We start from the raw sequence: 18,399 nt of genomic DNA, 5'->3' as shown, positions 1-18,399 counted from the left end.
ATTATATATTTTACAGCTTTCCAAATAATATCCAGTCGAATACCTGGGTATCACCGTGAAACAAGTCATGAGTAGACATCTTACAAAGTTGCTTCCACGCTAAATGAACTCTCATCTTTCTAGCTACATTCTGTGTCACTAATTAATTCGCAACAAGATTCGACCCTTGTGTTCCACTTTAAAAGACTCCTTTACGCTCAAAGCAAGCTCAGTGAGCACCAGTGGATGGACCGTAAGAACAAAAACATGTCGAGCATTAATTTATAACAAAATATAGCTATTAAAATGCTATATCTGATCGTTCGTTCCGTGTTTGAGTAGCGTAAATTAGTTAATTCTTACAACAAAATGACGCAATGGTGTGGAATGCAAATGGCAGTTTGACTGTAAAATTCTATCACATACTTTTGTGCTTATAAATCATGAATGTATTCCTATTCCATAAACATTGCGAATAAACATCGTCGTTAAATTATGCAATTACCGAAAACGTATATACATTAAAAATAAAATTGAAATTGTGGGTATGTATGCTCCCTTCTAGTTCGAGAATGGATAAACCGATTTGCAACAAACTTAGCTTGATTTCTCACGAACACCAGTAAGATAACATAAAAAACTACAGAAAACTGACCTGTATTCGAATCCTGATGAAGATTATTTCTGTAGCTCGGAAAATAAATACGACAGAATGAATAATTTTTTTTGTTTCGGCGAGAAAATTACGAGAACTACAGCTGTCCAACTGTCCTGAGTTCGAATCTTAGTACCAGTCTACCTATATAATAAGCAAGGGTTGGTACCTTGAATTTATAACAGTGTGTATTTAGTACTTTGCATAATCCCATTATATTCTAGGAAATTAATAAACCACAAACAAGATGTAGATAAAATTGTAAATAACAGTGACATATGATCCGAGGACTAGATATTGCGAATTAAAGTAGTACCCAATTCTAAGTACGGGGGCGTAGAAGTAAACTTCCACAAATTCTGAACCTAGGTGAATGGTCAAATTGACGCTCCGGCCGATTTACCTTCCTCGTATACACTGGATAGGATACTGCACGGCCATCAGAGTGGGTGTCCGAAGAGAGAATATTAACTATGGTAGTAATGCTATTGGAATTATTACGACCATGAGGCGAAGAATATAAAGGTTAATGCATCTCTCGTATGCAAAGCAGGCAGATAACACGCGCATGGTGTGACGGCTGGTTAAACAAATACTTTATGCTATGTTTTTATACGAGCAGAGCTCAACTGCACGCAAACACACGAGACTACAGTGCGATTACGACAATATTTTTCAAATTATCTAACAGTCTGACAAAATATTTCTGCCATGTATGAAGAAAATTAGGATTACTTTACATCCTGAACTGCGAATTGTAACTTTTAAAATATCATGTACAAAATCAAGACCTTTGATATGACCTTCAATAAACTAGGAGTGACAAAATGTAGCGAATATTTTGTTATATTTGTGGGAACAGATGATTTGACCCTCGACATATCTAAAAATAACAAGAAGGCTCACGATTTATGTTATCTTCGTCCGACAGCTCAAACCTTCGTCACTGCATTGTTTCAACCGTGTTACATATATAAAGCTTTCACCCCGAAATCCGATTAGCGAATTCTACAGTTTTGATTGCTAAATCGCATTATGTTTGCTATTGCACAATTCGTCCAGAATTTAAACCCAACAATAGGTATATTTTTTTTCTATTAATCATATAAATATCTGTTCAGTATGGTTTCCATAAAAAAATCAGTCGTTCGGCTTGCCCGTTTCATTCTACGAAAATATTACCTTTGGCCGTATTCACAGAATGACTGGCTTAAAAATTTAAAGCCCAGAGGTAACTATTTGTACCATCTGATTTAACAATGAATAGGTCTACATTTTACTCACAGAATGTATTTATGGATTTGTATGACGTTTAGAAGAAACAGCGATTAATTCATTAAATAGCACTAACCAACTGATCTTTGTAATGAAAAATATAATTTTAAAAGTTGGTTTAATTTTTCAGAGGAATAAGAGAAACTTAACATAACCTCTCAGCAGCTGAAGGCTTTTTGTGGTCTTCTAAATGGGAATTGATAAAAGAAACTTATTTATATAAAAACAGAAATGAAATTACCAAACTCTGTAAAAGGCGATATTCAAGCACGTGGTATTTAAAATATCGTTTCGTTCTTCCAATGACGCTTAGCAAAATTATTTTATTTCAATTTAGATTTCGAATAATTCCATTCGGGTCTGAATGTGATTTTTGAGTGTAAAACAATAAATCAATCAACAATGCTGTCACGCAGTCAACATAACGAAACTCTATAAAATATTATTTAATACTCCGATTCGAATTTGGTTCTGCAGTCTCCTGAAATACCGCAGGCCTCCGTCAATCTCTTCAGTGGAATTTAAAGCAAATAAATGTAAACTACCTTTCATTTCAATATTTTTAGTCGTAACCCCTCTTGGAATTTCATAATCTTTTCTATTTAACATGCAGACAGTAAAAATACGTAGGCATATGTATATACATGTTAGAACATAAAAATGGAGCGACAATTCAACAGAGCGAAAATAAATTTGCTAACAAACTCTCGTTCTTTAACTGGCAACATTTAAACTAATCGAACATTAAATTAAAAACTGATTTGAAAAACTGAAAAAATGTTGGCGATCTCCACGCTGGATTTGAAAACTGAAGTACCAGGACATTGTCTTTAGGTCCTTGTTAGTGATACACTGAGCCCCAGTATTAACACAGTCGAGGGTTTAAAAGTCACATTCTACTCCTGAATGTGGAGGTCCAACATATGTACCAGGAAGCAAGGACCTACAGAATGAATGTAGCTAACATTAATGAGACAAGGACGGACAGCCATACATCCTGGCTGAAAGTGCAGTGGCGCACGATAACCTCATAATTTTTACATGACGTGAAAAGAGAGTACAGTAGAATGAGGAAGGGTTATTGGTTAAAGTTACCGTCAGGAGAGGATCCTACCCAATGCGTGGTGGCTTTAATCATATCACACATGGGCAGAGCACCAGATATCGCGTAGAATAAAACAGGGACAATATTTCTTGCAATATTTTGTCGCCAATTATGTTAACTGATGTCAGAAAAAAGGCTTGGTTAATGTCATCTGTATTTGGCAGAAGCTGACAGTTAACTGTACAGCTTAACGCTTAATATCAAATAACGAAATTAGGAAATGTCTAACTGACGACAAATTTGAAGGATATAAACGAATAGTACCAATAGAAATCAAACCTCATACTGAATCAAAATCCGTGTCAACCATCTCATCAGTGACTTTGTCAAAAAAAAAATGTCCTGAGTAGCTAAGCTGTTTGTAACAGTAAGTCTAATTTAGCGGCATTTTAATAAATTGTCACAACGGTCCAATAAGATTTCATTTACAATCTTGCGGCCCGCGGGGCGATAAGAATTAGTAAATGAGTTTCAGATCTCACGAATGTTGAAAACTCCCCGCACAGGGGCAAGGAGAACTCGTCCTAAATATGACCCACTTATGGGATCAGCACGATTAATCCTAACATAACAAAGTGTTGAGAAATATAATTATGCGGACATGAGCGAAATAAGTCACAGAGGATTACATAATAAACAACTGGGAAAAAATGTAGCAAAGTGAACACGAATATATTCATGATGGGCACAATACATGTGTAACGAGCATATCCGGGAAGGTGACGTCAAGAAAACACATGCTACGTGATGTGAAAGTCTATCAGTCTCTTCGACTTACAAAATACAAGAAAACAAAATAAAAACATCTTACTTGTCTGTCTTACGTATCACAGTACGAAGTGGAATATCAACTTACCTGCAAGAAAGAAAGACATAAATAATTATTTGCAACATTGGTGCTAAGATATTAGGAATTAATATTATTTTCTATGTAATAAGCAAATGCATGAGCCGGCGTAGCTCAGTCGGTATAGTGACTACGGACTGGGCGACCGGGGTTCGATCCCCGACGGGGGCAGAGGATTTTTCCTCTAGCCTCTGCGTCCAGACCGACTCTGGGGCCCACCCAGCCTCCTATACAATGGGTACCGGGGTCCTTTCCCGGGCGTAAAGCCGGCCGGGGCGTGATGCTGACCACTCACCCCATCTAGTGCCGAGGTCAAGGAAGAGAGGAACTATACCTCCACTCACCCCAAACGCCTACATGGCGTATAGTGGGACAAACTTTACTTTTACGTAATAAGCAAATGGTTCGTAGCTTGCATTACAAGTGACTCTCATTATACAAGGGGGCTGCTATTCTGCAAATCACCGAGTATGTTTGAAACGCGCAAAACGATTGTCATCAATTTTACACGACTGAGTTGATGACAGGAGCTCCTCAAGAGTGACAAGCTCTTTAGGTGAGGTTGAAGGCGTGGTTGAAATTAAAACTGAAGCGTCCCTCATGACACTGATATAAAAGCGCGGATATGCGAAAACACGGACAGCGAAAGCGCGTATAACGACAGTCACCTGTAGTTTTCGTACATCGTCCTACTATTAGGGTACGAAACGTATTTCTTTGACCTCCAGTTCCTGGTCCAATTTGAATTGAACTGAAATCTCCATTAGTCAAAACTATTTTTTTTACATCATTATTCATTACGGGACAGCAAAGACGATCCTAACCAGTCCAGCGTACCCTGGAGACGGCAATGCACAAAGTTTTCTGTTTACTCTGAGTTTAATTTGTTTCAAGACCAGTCTACCTTTTGTATTTATCTACTTGTTAAATATTTTATTTGAAATCTACGGCTACGAGGTGTAGTCGAGCATTACCACAATGACGCACAGCCGACGTTAGACTACACATTAAATCTTTACACTGGATCCCCCTAATTCTATTTCTAACCGCCATTTACGTATGAAACCCCCCCCCCTAAAGAAGCCATAATATTTGTGGCAGTACTGTTGTAATCTCTGCATTTTATTTAGAACACCTTAGACACATCAAAGAAAATTACCTTGAGATTTACCTTAACAGATTAAAGGTTTGAATGACATGTTGGTTCCCCCAAATTTTAGGAAGCCATCTTCCCCTGTTACTTGATGTGACTTGCAAACTTCACGGAAGACTAAGAACAACACCTTCATTAACTGTCAATCTGGCAACTTCGCTAATTAGCTACAACAGAACTCGATCATTAATTTGTGTCTCTCGAGAAGGAAAGGAGAAGAAGCCCTTTGCTGTGACAAATCACAATAAGAACCATTATCAGGCAGATTTACAGCCTGTATGTAAATAAAAATCTGGCTCCATAAAGCTCACTGAATATCGAGCTACTTTTTATGACTAATAAACCTCATAAAAAAGTTACATTCGGTGCTTTGAATACTAATGAAGTAATACAATGAATGAGTTAATTAAGTTATCAGTGGGCCGCTGCTTCTATTTACACAATTTGCACTTTTAATTTTACTTTTTCACAAGTTAGACATAGACCCCCGACACTGATTAAATTTTAATTTGAATAAATCTCGGTTGAGGGTGGGGGCCTAACTTTGTTTGTGTGAATACTTTCTGTTCTCACCAAACTTACACTGGTTTTTCTGACTCTTTATTTTCAAACAGGTAACAAAACTTTCTGGATAGATATTTTAATCACGTCAAAGTAACACAAACATATATCAATATTATAGATCATGGCGTTCTTTACGCAAACTGGACGAAAAAAACCCTGAAATTATATTTATTTATGATTTATTTAAATATGCTGTCTGTAACTCAAACTACATGACGTTGAAGAATAGAAATATTAATTAACAATTAATTGGAAAGTATGCGAATGCATTTTGAGGTTTTCACCGAGGTGATAAAAATGATAATAGGATTTGAGGTTTTCACGGCGGTAAGTCTGTCTTCTGGGTTGTTGCGCCCTGTAAACTTCTGCTAGACTACACGGCGCAACAACTCAAAAGACAGCCATCTTCATGACACAACCATCTGATTCCTCGCCTTTCCCAACTTTTCAGTTTGTTAATCATTATGTCCATAACTCAGGCAATAAACTTGTAAGATATGTACTACATTTTAAATTCGTAATTCTGCTATTTCTTAAATACCTATTAGTCAGTGAATCATAAGGCAGTAAGACTTCAAGCCAGTAAATAAGTCGACAATTTCATAAAATAATCCGTCACCAAGTTTCCCACATACCAGTTGACCCCAGATTCAGACAGCTATTATCGTTTGTCTGATTATCTATATTACAGAACCCCGGACCTACTATTGTGAGGCCGCAGTTTCCCAAATGCCTCCAGTACATTAAACATGACTAATCTCTCCCCTCTGCAACGCCAAGCTCAAGCTGGACCTCGCCAAATTCAATTAACAAAATTGAATTTTTCAGCTCGCACTGATAAAAATTTAAACACACGAAGCCACAAAATTGGTGACTAAATACAACAACATGGACGTGTACATACAATCGTAACGAGACATCCCCTAATCCTGCGGGCCTGTGTTCTAACCTATGTTACTAATAAACAAATGACAGCTCGAGCGATGGCAGAGCACGCTTGGTCCCGCATGCCACATTGTGATGACGTCATGAGAGGAAACAATAATTGGTGCCCCGAATATTTAATGTAGTTTTCAGCCCGTGTTTGGATCTATTTTTCATTTCAAGCTAGCTGACACTCATGCATTTTTAACTTACTACTAATTAAGTAATACACTCACTGTCCGATAATACAGATCCGAAGATTCAACAAAACCCAAAATTAGGCAGGACCATCCATCGTATGAAACATTTAGTACATGTTAACTATTACAAACATAGTGACAGCAATAGTTTGGTAAAAAAATATAACGTAATCAGAAATATTTAAAAATAGAAATTTTGGACAGAAATGGTTTATTGAGTTTTATAAATATCGACTTCTATATCTTGTTATCCTGAACATAGAGATTCAAACACCTTAAAAGAAACAGAACTTATAACTTTTTTCGCAGTGGAAAACCAGGTACACTTACACGCCACATCACGAAGTTCAGAAACAGTAGTAGAGTCCTGTAAATTGGTCTGAAACTACAAGCGGCCTTCTGAAATGTGTTTCGATTATCCCTTGTCTTACTCAGTGACAAAGTCTATAATCCCCGTGCGGTGAGTTGCGTAGGGATGATTGGATTAGAGTTAGCTACTGCTAAAGCTGGAACTACACGAAGGCTGCGTTGTAGTACGTGAAATCATTCTCCCTTTAACTCCTCCCTGTGTGCGTTAGTGCGTCATTCATTTTCTGCAGTTTCCATAGCACAGCCTCGCACATCCCAGGAAACATAGTTATCAAGAATATTATAGATTTTAGTCTACAGTCATGATACACGCTTGGGTTCTGTAGGATATGAGATATGAAATTGTGATTTTCAAAAAATGCATTTCGCAAACTAAATTTTGCTTCATAGAAGTGTTTTCAATTTCAAGTTGTAACAAGATTACCTACCTCCCTATGTCAGATATCTATTGACTTCAAAAAGAAGCGTCAAACTGACGGTATATTACAAATAGTCGATCTTATGTTACGCCTGCAGACTATTTATGGCATCCACTGATGTACAACAGTGTCATTAAGCAAAGGGTCGTTCGAAATGTGTGTTCTTATTAAATCTTTTGGCAAGAGAAAAGAGTTACTTGATGAAAGTGCGTTCAGAAAAGATGACCATCTTCTGGGACGTTTCACGTTGTAGCCCGGTAGATATTAACGGACTTTTCAGAGGAACTTACTACCTCTATCTTCGGGTCGACAAGCCATCCATTCTGCCAAGTTTCTCCTTAAAGTGCATTCACTTAACGACTTTCGGATTAAACCCTACAAATAACTGTCAATAATTTGATACCTAAAATAACTTACGTTTGTGGGTTTTCTCTTGTTTTCAGTATAACCAATTATTAAGTCCCTGAATAACGTACCTTCCCAACGTAATGCTTTGTGTTTTCGTTGCGAACGGAGCCAAGTTTTGAGATATCACGTAGTATCCTCTAAATACCCAGTAAATGTGATTCATATAAGCGACTGAACGCTTAACAAACAAGATACTAAAAGCAGTCGAAGACAGAAGTACTGACTGTTGTTTCAACAAGAATAATAAATGAAGGAAAGACAAGAGATACTGGGACAAAAGAGAAGATAAGAAGAATTGGACACAGAGAACGAAGGAGAGGAACATGAGTAATAAAGGAAAGGAAGATTATATATAGGGAGTCAATTTTCGAATGATTATTAACAAAATGACCTATAGTCTTCTGCGAAACGGTCTGTGCTATCAGACTGCAAACTGCTCTCGCCATTAAGTAATGGGGTCCTGAAATTAGATCTGTAAGACACGAAATGCCATGGGAGTGAGTTCTAGCCCTTTCAGTGAGGGAGATTCATTGTGAGTCAGTGGACTAAGAGATATTTTCCAACAGACACTAAGTACAGTCCGCTTACCTACTGAAATTTCATTCATATGCACCTGGTAAATTACCCAGAGACTTCCATTGAAAGTTAAATTAGAACAAATACATGGATTCAATTACTTAGACTGCGGTGTAAAGTTCGACGAAACTGTAAAACAAAGTGGTGAAAATGAAATAGTGAGGAAAATATATTTACGAGTAGTACACAATTCTGGAAGTCTCTTATTTCAATAAATAAGTGCATACGACGAACAGTATTAGAGGTGTCACTGCACAGCGTAAATTTTGCTTGTTGCTTACTAAACATTCTTTATATCTAAAAATTCTCTAAATAAAATTTATAAATTTTAATGACATCTATATTTTATGTTATGTACGCACTAATATTTGTAAAATATTTCTAGTAAAAATACTGAAATTAAAAGACGATGCGGGACATATTAAGTCGTCGGTGTCAGTTTAAAAGGAATATAAAAGTTTAAAATAAAATGTGATTATCGCTTACGGACTATATTTTTCATAATATAGCAAGACTATCACTTCAGCCCTAAGTTCTAGTATAAATTTGTCAATCATATTTATAAAAAAAATGCTGAAAAATTAATGAATCTGATATGTAATTATGTCCCGAAAACTGTTTTAACGTTTTATGGGACTTTCAGAACTTAAACACCTTTGGCCTGACACCGGAGAAATGGGACGACATCAAGTAACCTTTTTTAAGGAGTAGGGTGCAATGCAGTAGCGAGCTCTTGTTATAAAATTCTGCATTGCAACAAAAGGCAGAGAATTTCATTTGATACATTTCGTGAGAGGATCGCGTACAGAAGGTTGGGTTGCTTGAACCTGAATGAGGAAAATCTTCCACTTTCCGTCAAAACAAGTCAATAGAATAAAATTAGATCGGACAATGACAAGGAGACTGTGTTCAAAAGGTGAATGGCTCTGTGGCACGTTTGTGAAGAGAGTCTGGTCTGTCGACAGCCTTTCCCGATCTGTCTCTCCGTCTGTAATTATGAGACAACAACGAAAGTTATCTGTCTCCATCACCGTCATGATAGACGCAGCATACACCTCTGAAACGTCGGTAAACTTTTAGCAGACTAAACGACGCAAGATCCCAGAAGGAAACTATCTTCATACTCGAAGTGAGAACCCGAAATCTGACCGATCGATTTTTATATTTTATTGTAATTCCTTGTGAAAGTTAAATGTTTCGTGAGGCTGATTCCTCTTAGCGACTTTCGCTGTGTTCTTAGTGATAGAGTTCAGACAGACAAGTTTGAGACTCGATCTCCCACTTGATAAATTACCTGCAGTGACGGACAGACAGCGGCCTGTGAACTGAGGCTGTCCAGTCGATAAATTCTTTGCATCAGAATGCATGGCAATCAAGTTCACGGGGAATGTCTAGCAACAAGGACTCTCTTTTGCCTTACCAAATAACCATAAATGACCTGATATTTGAATTTCACTAGAACTCCAATATCTATAAAACCAACATCGATATTTTCCCCCTTTGTGAGCAATGAATGGGCTTATGTCGTGACAAACTCGTGGGTAAATAAGGTGACCTTCAGCAAGAAAAGTTTCTGACAAACATTTTATGCAATCTGCAATACGGAAGCCACATCTCTCAAGACGGCGACAGTGTGTTGTGCATAAAACGACATAGAAACATCTTCTTACATTCGGATTTCTTCAAAACCCTGAGGCTGTTGTTTATCTTCGGCTGACTTTTTCAGCCAGAAGTCACGTTCAAGACAGTGGAAAATCGTTATCAGATCCAAGTTTCCATATGAAGCACGTACCCGAAGCTCAGAAGATTATAATGCATGATCCGAGAGGAATCATTAAGCAGCAGATACATTCCTTCCAGTGCGGATCGCTTCATCGTCAGAGAACAGAACCTGTTCACCCCCAGGCACGCAGGAAGGTAAGAGAAAGTTCTTGAGTATGGAGTCGGGAACCAAGAAATGCAAGGTAACGAAAGGGGAATTAATTAGATCAGTTCGGTTACCGATACGTCACAGCTTGGGCTTATATAGTGACAAATCAAAAGGTAATTTTGCAGCGAATAATAATACGAGAGAATTATGAATTTAAAAGGTGGTCACGAAACGTCCTGGTCTATTTTATTTTAGTATCACTGTACTCGCACGGAGGGACTTAATAATACCACTTGTTTATAATCATTTATTTTTGCTTCATGGATCTCGAAGATTCATTGACGTATTCAGAAAACCCAAACTTTGTCCCTATATTGAGTCAGATAAATCAATTCCGCACCCTTCTATAAGATTTACTTCATATCCTTTTAATATTATCCTCATATTGAAGGCATCATGTACTTAATATTTTAATACAAAGTAGGAATTATAATAAACCTATGAACCAATTTAGTCGAAACATCTATGAGCATTATGATCGTAACAAAACTCATTCAATTTGCAAGCCACTATTCTATTCTGTTCAAAACACAGAATAAAACAAACTCAGGATTAGAAAATATGTCTCTCCTGCCTTCCGCTCGTGCATTACATATTCGAAACGACGCAATGGGTTTTGCCCAAACTTGGTAATGGGAACAGACAGATACCCACATGTCCAAAAATAAAGAAACAAAATCGGATGACCAAAAAAAGACAAAGAACTGATACCCAAAACAGATTTTCAAAATTATATCAAAAAGACAATGCCTAAAAAGCTATTCTAGTTAAAACCCGATGACCGATGACCAATGAAAGAACAACTGAGAACCTCCAAATTATAAAAACAGCTTCTTTGTCTTGTTGAAAGCATTTTGCTCAGCTGGCACACGATTCAGAAATCGCCATTCTAGTGCAACCACATTTAGCTTTTGACTCACAGGCTCTATCTCAAGAACTCTCTCATTGCGACAGGGTGAATAATCCCTTTCTTTTTTCCAACCCCCTCTCCTCATGACCGAATTTCCTCTTCTCCTATCCACACAAATTGATGTTACTTAGGAGGGATGAAATTTAATTTCCAGCACTATGTAGAGAGAGAGTCGTGTGACACGCGTTGGTAGACCCCCGCACCCCGTAGAACCGCAGCGAGTTATAGGGTACGTTAGAGATCGAAGAATCGGCCAGTGAAGGGGTGAGGATGGCTGAGAGAATTGAAGGGAGGGGCACCATAGGCTGAAGTAACGGAGGAACGCTTTCTCGCCTCGGTAATGTTGGACGGTGAACAGATTCTGGCGCCTCAGGGGATCAGCGCACGAACTACGTAAAACAATGGGTTTTTCCAAACAATCCACGGAACTTCAAAAATGGACTTAAATAAAATTTATTGTTTTTAACGGTTTCCATGGTACTCCGCCACATTTCAACAAGTTAAACCTAATTGTGTGTTTTTTCAACGACAAATATTATGTTTCGTAATAAAATTTACTAACATGTCGGATATGAATGATCGACATCATCAAAGCTGGTATATTTTAAATTATTTCCACTTTGCAAGGACGTATTAGATGGCAGGCAAGTCAAGAAGGTTCTGGTGGCTTGGTCATGTAGCTAGAATCAGGGATGGAAGTAATACTTATCGACATCTGGGGATAAGACAGCCGTTGACACCCGTTTAATTCCAACTCTACTTAGGATGGAATCTGAAACCCAAAGTCTCCGTCATGAATCGAACCCCAGCCATTCACTCCGAAGTTTGCAAATGTATTGAGATATTATTTCTCCTAATAAAAAGGCGGGAGAATGATTCCATAAGCCAAGTTCTGTCCAGTCCTTCTTGGAACGCTACGCTCAGCTTGTCAAGAAACTCCCTTGTTCAAACAGCCCGCTGAGGGCCTGGATCACATTTCATAACATGCCGGGGTTTTAGTCTGGGGAACTGTTGACACCTCGCACAACCCCAACCTGCAGAACCATCCATTGTCGGCTGTCCGGTTGAGACGAACTGGTATGAAAAGGGGTGAAAATGAGATGACAAGAAATAAAAGATATGGAATGGGAAACGGAGAAAATGAACGAAAATAACAAGAAACAAGTGAGTGTTAAGGTGGTTTACATAAGAGGTCCTGCCGCGTCCGTGTCCCCTCCATACCCAATTATATTTTCAGCTTGAAAGGTCTGATACACATTTTACAATCGATTCCGCTTACCCCGACAGCTAAGTTCGATTTCATACTCCATTCGTGTTCCAGAAGCTCAGAATTCCTTTACCTACTCACCCACTCCTGGTTAGAGAGAAAGACTTCCTAAGTTTTCTTACACCCTTTCTCTATAAAACACGCAGTTTTTCAAACCTGCTGCAAAAATTTGATTTTGGTTGTCGTCACCCATCCAGTCTATCAGTATGAATGCAATTTTAGAGAGAGTGGAGTTACGGATAAAAAGCGAAAAAACGGAGGACATATTTGTGATAGAGGAAACGCAAAGTGGAATACCAAAACAGGAAAGGTTGGAGAATTTGTTACAAAAGGAAAAACGTATCTTGAAGGTATGAGACAAAGAGAAAAAATATGTAGGAGAATATGGAATATGCCACGAGTCGGGATCCAAAGTGAAAAATAATGAAAACATGAATTCCACGATCCAAACCATGTTAAAAAAAAATTTGAAAGTGAAAGGGTTTTTCATGAACACAGTTTACAGTCTGAAAAATAGTTTCGATTCCTAGGCCTCTTTCTCATTCTATCTGTTTCCCCTCCTCTTCTTTCTCTCTTTCTTTCTTCTTCCTTTTCTCGTCTTGTTGCTATTTTTCTCTTTCATCTCGTACCTTCTTCTTTCGTGTCTCGATATCTAAACCAATTAATAACGATACATGGGTGACTCGATCTGAGGTTCTTCAGAGAGTAACTTCATCTCAGGGGACATCTGCTGCATACCGTCTTCTGGCATTTATAAGGAACGCTAAAAGCGTTCATCAAACAGTTCTCTGAATCCAGCATCTGCTTTAAAAAACATCTCAGCAACGACAGCTGCATTCCTGGCCGATATTAACAACTTAAGACATCAAGAATTTGAAATACGAATGTCATCCACCAATTCCGACATTATGTACCAAACTTATTTTGATGTTTTTCACAGTACATTTTTTGAACATGTGCCCAACTGGAACCTCACTGCCTTGAAATTAACGATTAATAATTACTATAATCGGGCAATCTAAAATTGTAAATTGTGTCACACTTCCCTCAAGACGACGTATAAATGTACGTCTGTATTATCTAAACACTCCAATGCACGCTTAGATCATAAAAATATTTTATCCTTAGGTTTGTACTGATAAAGCAACTTTAGATTTCGTTTTCATTCAACTTTCTAAAAGCTCTCTTCGTTTATTTTCAAAATTTTTGTATTATTATATTGATATCCACTACTCTCACATTTTTAATATATTCATTAGGTCTACTTTTATGATCCGGGTGTTTCCAGTCTCCAAAACTTTGTAGTCTTTATTTAGAATACACTTAGACACCAGACAATATCACTAACCCTCACGCTTCTCTTAAAATTAAATAAACTAAAAACCATGTAGTACGTCTTCCAGAGAAAAGCAGCATATGAAATATATCATACCCCGGTTAAGGATACATTATGGTTAATGTTAAAATATCGGAATAAAATGTACTGAAATATTCTACAGTAGCATCTTGCATCTTATGCTGGTGTTAAGGGGAGTGGTCACATCTGCAGTGAGTCTTGTTTGATTTACATCATCATTAATCAACCTACCGAAACCCGATCTCAAGAAGGCCAGACATCCACTTCGCACTTACAGCTTTCCTTAGGACCCCCTGAGACAGTCACCAGTCTTCGGCGGACAGGTGACAGCAATACTTTGATGAAGTTAGCGATCCAGAAGTCGAAAAGACTCAAGAATAAATGAAGTTCGTAAATTAAGATAAACATCAATAAAACAACAAAAAAGTACCAATAAAAACGGGCTTCGCTATAATGAAAGTCAAATCGGCATCAACTAAAATCTTTTGTAATGTTAATAGGAGATAGCTTTCGATTCAACTTAAAAAGCTTCCAATTTGAATTGTAAATTGAGAGAAAAATACAAGGTTTACCCAACAAGTTCTCGGAGGGACTGGCGTCTACATTACTTACAAGATTTCAGTGCCGTGTCTGACTGAATTAACACAAATAAATTACTAAGTACAGAATTACTGATCAACTTCAGCGCATCCACAAAGATATTTCAGAACTCATTAATGTTAAATATGCCAGATATAACCTAAAATATTTTTACCGTCGCCACGTCTGTATTTTACACCATACAAAACTTTATATATAAAGCTCATTAACCATTTAAAGCCGGGTGGTAACTATATGTACCACCAGCTTTAATATTATGTCAAGTTGTATTTTGTATTCATCGTTTACATACGAGTCTCAATGTAAACAGCGATTATTCACTTAAACAACACTGACAATTTGATATTTGTGTTTTCCTTGAGGTACGGACTTTGATTTCTTAAATATTTAGACGAACTTCGGCTTTAAATTCTGAATATCTACAAAATGCATTTGAAACACTCAGATGTGGTAAGTAATTTATGGTCATACACTGTGACGTGTGCTACAGCATAGGTTGATTTGTAACAAATTAAAAGAAAGAATTTAAGCAAATTCATAAAGAATACTTTTGAAAAGTCAGCATACGCTACAGGAGTAAGTAAATTTTCAAACTCGTCACTTAAATGAACGTAACTAAAGTCAAATTAAAATCAGTTCTGTGCGCAATCGATAATTAACTCAAATGACCCCGCAAATATTAGACACAGAGCACGCAGGTAGAGAGATACGCCACGTTTTATGACGTAACTCCTTAGCAAGACGGTCCATAAATCAAAAAGTTTGATGTTAGTTTCACCATCTCATTACAGCTACCACTGCGATACAGATATATACATTCAGCCATTAGATGCGCATTTTGATAGTTTAATTATATCAGCACGAAATGTTGCTCTCGGGTAGGCGGGTTTCCTTTATGATCGATAATTAAACCTTGCATTATTATCTTCACACTAAAACAGCCTTTGTTCGAGGTAGCATAGTCTGAAATTTGTGTCGACCAAAATACATGTTACATCCAAGTATCTTAAAAGCTGGCTTTACATGGATATAAAAAGTTGAAATTACACCATCGTTACATTGTCACTTCGTTATCATCAGAGGCCCGGATCTGCAGCAAATATATACATGCATATATACATCGTGTGTATATAAATGTGGAATTCCGACCCGTTTCCGTGGACATGAACATCGTTTATCCATTTCTTTTGTAACCCCAATTACAAAGTCATCACACGACTTTAACATCGATTTTATGTATTTATTGTGGATATTTTTATTATCACGTTTTAAACTGTAAATATGGCGGCACAAGGTAACAGAAAAAATTGTTTGCAGCCTTTTTTACAACATTAATGTTGGTTGGACCATAACTCTATGTTTTCCAGCTTGCCTCCAATAACAACTGCGAGGCAAAATATTTTACCTTTCTTTTAGAGGCGATGAAGCTATAGAATGAGCATTTCCTACAGTAAGGACACCAAATGGATGCAGTAAAGTTTTAAGTTGACTCTTCAGTCGTAATACAGACACGTGTACATCATAAGACTCACTATAAAACAACAAAGACAATTAAGGTAGCTTACGTAATTGCTTTACAGCGTTTCTGTTTATCCTTATATTTTCTTCCGAGTAATTTAAAGAGCACAGACGTATAATACTTCGTCTTCATGTGTTTATCTCAAGAAAAACATTAAATTAACACTGTACGGATAACGAGTGTCTGTCCACACGTTTAAGATCCGAAACTAATGAATAAGAATCATCTGATTGTCATATTGCCAGTTATCACTCAGAATTATTCTCCTAATTTCATTTTAATTCGAGGTGGTGTAACAAAAGCGTATTTGCATAAAGTTCAAATACAGTATTATGTTTCTTTTCTCAAAATTCAGTTTAAACCCGATGAAGTTGCATATACTTAAAACAATATACCTCAAAACGTACCTCACTCAAATTCGGCACAACACTCAAAATAGTCTGATTATAAATCTATGCCGATAATTTTAAAATTAAATTGGGCGGGAAGTGTCAAATATTCAAACAGACGGACGTCATATGTCGCTCCGACATTCTAAAAAAAAAGTTTCAGAAGAATTTCAAAATTCGTCTAACAAATTTAAAATCCAAAATAAGTTAAATATGACGAGGGATTATACGCTGCCCTCTTACGGTTAAAAGTATCACCTGAAGCAAGTACTCAGTTGTGTTCATTGCGTATAAATGATGTGGTTTTAGCGATCCTCCCGAACACACTAGATTCTGGGCCACTCTTCATCTTGCGGGTTTTCACAACAACAAACACAGCATCCCCAATCCTATAGCAACCCTAGAGGGAATTTCTAATGAAGGGAGGTTCTATTATACAGAGGTAATTAGAACAGACTTGTATGAGGGAGGAGTGTGTGTGGAGCACACGACGGTCCAAGGCGCATTGCCTAGTACGAACGCTAACTAAAAAACTGTACAGGTCTGATACAGTACTGGTTTGTACTTTGAATAAAAAGCCTTGGGTCATTAACGCGAGTATTTTCTGTGCGTACCTTCTTTCATGAAAAGATAAAGGATTATATTAGGCTCTTCAAAACATATTTACACCATGAATAAAACAGTTAATAACGACAATATTGAATTTTCAATTAAGCATAAGGTTTAAGGAGGAGTGGAGGTAAAACTCCACCCATTTGTAATTTAAGCTTTATATAGATGCGAGTGGTCTGGTTCAGTCTCCAGCAGAAATATAAAATTTGATATAAACTGTTACGAATTATTAAGCCCAGGCCAGTTCAGTAGAGTGTACAATCGCACTTTGTAGTTTTCACGACTATAACTATATTAATTCTAAGCCTGACAAATAGAGAAAAGACAAACATTAACTCTTTAAAACACAATGGCTACATGTGCCACGTTCGCTAACGTTCCGAAACCATGCATGTGCCCTACAAAAAGTATGTATGAGATTTTATATGTCTCATAGTAAACAGTAATTATAACAAGAAATAACTGTTCTTGGATATTAATGTAAAATGAAACCATTTTCCTTAATTGTGAGGTTTATTTTCCTATAAAATTAGAAATACAATCTACTGAAGTCCTCACCCACAGATTTTAAACCAAACATGTGATTTGTCCCTATTTACTATTAATATGAGTATAACGGTTCTTAAATATAAATAAAGTCATTTTACTCCCTTGGTACACGGTGGTCTAGCGGTTAGATAGCTGGCCTTGTAATCCTGGGGTCTCGGGTTCGATTCCCGGCGGTGCCCGAATTTATAACTTGTGTTGGACAAGGCCGTGGTCTAGGCAACACGGAGTTTTCCTCCGTGGCATCCCATCAATTACTCCATTCACACACAGAAGAAGGCAATGGCAAACCACTTCTGGATCATCTGTCAAGAACGTATATGAACAGGTCCCAGTCCGAGAAAAGGATGGAAGGATCCTGTTCATATGGACCTGTCGTCAGACAGAACACTAAATAATAATAAGATGAGGTGGTCTAGCGGTTAGAACGCTGGCCTTGTAATCCTGGGGTCTCGGGTTCGATTCCCGGCTGTGCCCGAATTTATAACTTGTGTTGGGCAAGGCCGTGGTCTAGGCAACACAGAGTTTTCCTCCGTGGCATCCCAACAATTACTCCATTCACACACAGAAGAAGGCAATGGCAAACCACTTCTGGATCATCTGCCAAGAACGTATATGAACAGGTCCCAGTCCGAGAAAAGGATGGAAGGATCCTGTTCATATGGACCTGTCGTCAGACAGAACACTAAATAATAATAAGAACGCTGGCCTTGTAATCCTGGGGTCTCGGGTTCGATTCCCGGCTGTGCCCGAATTTATAACTTGTGTTGGGCAAGGCCGTGGTCTAGGCAACAC

General features: G+C 37.6%; 1 protein-coding gene across 4 annotated transcripts in view; it reads right to left on the bottom strand.

The window, feature by feature from the left end:
* Positions 1-18,399, bottom strand: part of LOC147871749 (uncharacterized) — a 260,188-nt gene that overhangs the window by 181,914 nt on the left and 59,875 nt on the right. The gene's annotated exons all lie outside the window — the stretch shown is intronic.

This window comes from Zootermopsis nevadensis, unplaced genomic scaffold, assembly GCF_977971745.1.
Source record: "Zootermopsis nevadensis isolate Lab colony 2312 unplaced genomic scaffold, Znev_1.0 Znev_ptg000040l, whole genome shotgun sequence".
NCBI classification, from domain to species: Eukaryota; Metazoa; Arthropoda; class Insecta; order Blattodea; family Termopsidae; genus Zootermopsis; species Zootermopsis nevadensis.
This window is presented reverse-complemented; position numbering and strand designations above follow the sequence as displayed.